The sequence below is a fragment of the Ascidiella aspersa genome, chromosome 5, assembly GCF_963924565.1.
Source record: "Ascidiella aspersa chromosome 5, kaAscAspe10.2, whole genome shotgun sequence".
NCBI classification, from domain to species: domain Eukaryota; kingdom Metazoa; phylum Chordata; class Ascidiacea; order Phlebobranchia; family Ascidiidae; genus Ascidiella; species Ascidiella aspersa.
The window spans coordinates 14,883,194-14,885,693 of record NC_139451.1 but is presented as its reverse complement, the minus strand read 5'-3'; the positions used below and the strand labels follow the sequence as shown (position 1 = coordinate 14,885,693).

The 2,500-nt window shown below is 58.5% G+C and overlaps 2 non-coding genes and 1 pseudogene across 2 annotated transcripts in view; all 3 read right to left on the bottom strand.

Moving 5' to 3' along the window:
- The window catches only part of LOC146145047 (large subunit ribosomal RNA), a 3,679-nt pseudogene extending 3,039 nt beyond the window's left edge, over positions 1-640 (bottom strand).
- A 248-nt stretch (positions 641-888) lies between these two features.
- LOC146145046 (5.8S ribosomal RNA) lies at positions 889-1,042 on the bottom strand. The gene has a single exon (XR_014499168.1). It is a non-coding gene; the product is annotated as a 5.8S ribosomal RNA (ribosomal RNA).
- Positions 1,043-1,289: 247 nt separating this feature from the next.
- LOC146145045 (small subunit ribosomal RNA) overlaps positions 1,290-2,500 on the bottom strand; it is a 1,811-nt gene continuing 600 nt past the window's right edge. Inside the window, exon 1 of the ribosomal RNA XR_014500721.1 lies at positions 1,290-2,500. This exon is cut by the window's right edge and continues 600 nt beyond it. This is a non-coding gene — a ribosomal RNA (small subunit ribosomal RNA).

The following is a 2,500-nucleotide window of genomic DNA, read 5'->3' as shown; positions in this document are numbered from 1 at the left end:
CGGACACGCGCGCCTATAGTACCCGACCGAGGCCGGGTTACCTTGCGCGCGGCCTTCTCGCCGCCGTCCAGACGGTCGCGGCCTTCGCCCGGCGCTAGTGCGCTGGTCCCCGATCGGGCGGCGCCGCCGGCGGCCCGTGAGGGTCCGCACGACAACGTCGCCGACAGGGGGCCGGCTGAAAGCGACCGGGCGACCCGACAGGCCCTCCCGTTTGCCTCTCGACGGTTTCACGTACTCTTTAACTCTCTCTTCAAAGTGCTTTTCAACTTTCCCTCACGGTACTTGTTCGCTATCGGTCTCGTGACCGTATTTAGCCTTAGATGGAGTTTACCACCCGCTTTGGGCTGCATTCCCAAACAACCCGACTCTGGGAAGACGCCGTAGCGCGCCCGCCTGTCGCCGCCATGGGCCTGACACCCGCTCTGGGAAAAGGCCTCGATCAGAAGGACGCGGGCGACCGGCGAAGCGCGCCGTGACGAATTCCGTACGCCACAATTCCGCGCACTCCAAAAGCGCGCGGATTCGGCGATGGGCACATCCCGCTTCACTCGCCGTTACTGAGGGAATCCTCGTTAGTTTCTTTTCCTCCGCTTAGTAATATGCTTAAATTCAGCGGGTAGCCTCGTCCGACCTCAGGCCGAAAGTAAGGACCGGGACTATTCTTCCCGTTCCGCGCTCGCCGTCGGCGCCGCGCGCCGCCGCGCACCTCGATTCCCGCCCTTGAGCCGCCAGCCGTTGGCCTCTTCGAGGTCGACTCGCCGCCGCCGCGCGGGATTCTGGTCGCGATCGTCGCGCATCGTGCCGTGCTGTCTTGAGCGGGACGGGCGCTCGCGCGTCCGACGCCGCAGCAGCCGCGCGGAGAAATCCCCGCGCGGAACGTTTGCAACGCGACCCTGAGGCGGGCGCGGCCCCGGGATTGACCCGAGGCCGCAATTTGCGTTCAGAACGTCGATGCTCAATGTGTCCTGCAATTCACACTAATTCACGCAGCTAGCTGCGTCCTTCATCGACTCACGAGCCGAGTGATCCACCGCCAAGAGCCATCCACGATTGTTTCGCTCGCACAGTGCCTCGCACTATAGGGTGACAAAATATACCGCGCCGAGCGGTCGGCCAGGCCGACGCTTGAAGCCGGAGCGCGCGGCACCGCGGCACTCGACGCGCAAACATTACCGGGTGACCGAATCGCCGGCCGGCGCGCCGCTCCTCGCGGGTCGGGCGCCGGGTAGCAAAGACTTTTTCTCTCGCTTGTCAGAGTTTCGCGTTCGCCGAAGCGTTTGCGAGACCGTTAATGATCCTTCCGCAGGTTCACCTACGGAAACCTTGTTACGACTTTTACTTCCTCTAAATGATCAAGTTAGATCGTCTTCTCGGACGCCGGCTCGACCGTTGCCGGCCGCGCCAGGTCCAATCGGAGGACCTCACTAAACCATTCAATCGGTAGTAGCGACGGGCGGTGTGTACAAAGGGCAGGGACGTAATCAACGCGAGCTAATGACTCGCGCTTACTGGGAATTCCTCGTTCAAGGGAAATAATTGCAATTCCCTATCCCTAGCACGACCGGGGTTCAGCGGGTTACCCAGACCTGTCGGCCAAGGCGAGCACATGCTGATCCGGTCAGTGTAGCGCGCGTGCGGCCCCGAACATCTAAGGGCATCACAGACCTGTTATTGCTCAATCTCGTGTGGCTAAACGCCACTAGTCCCTCTAAGAAGTTAGACGCCGACCGATTGGGTCGCGTAACTAGTTAGCAAGCCAGAGTCTCGTTCGTTATCGGAATTAACCAGACAAATCGCTCCACCAACTAAGAACGGCCATGCACCACCACCCACAGAATCAAGAAAGAGCTCTCAATCTGTCAATCCTCACTGTGTCCGGGCCGGGTGAGATTTCCCGTGTTGAGTCAAATTAAGCCGCAGGCTCCACTCCTGGTGGTGCCCTTCCGTCAATTCCTTTAAGTTTCAGCTTTGCAACCATACTTCCCCCGGAACCCAAAGACTTTGGTTTCCCGCAAGCTGCCGGAGAGGTCGTAAAACTAACGCCCCCCGATCGCTAGTTGGCATCGTTTATAGTCAGAACTAGGACGGTATCTGATCGTCTTCGAACCTCTGACTTTCGCTCTTGATTAAAGAAAACATTCTTGGCAAATGCTTTCGCAGTCGTTCGTCTTGCGCCGATCCAAGAATTTCACCTCTAACGGCACAGTACGAATGCCCCCGTCTGTCCCTCTTAATCATTACCTCGCGCTCCGAAAACCAACAAAATAGAACCGAGGTCCTATTCCATTATTCCATGCACCATTATTCAGGCGAATCGCCTGCTTTGAACACTCTAATTTTTTCAAAGTAAACGTTCCGGCCGCCGCCGACACTCAGTCAAGGGCACCGGCGGAGAACCGGAGGTGAGGCCAGGACGGCCAGTACACGCCTTGCGACGGACCGGCCGCCTGCGCCCAAAATCCAACTACGAGCTTTTTAACCGCAACAACTTAAATATACA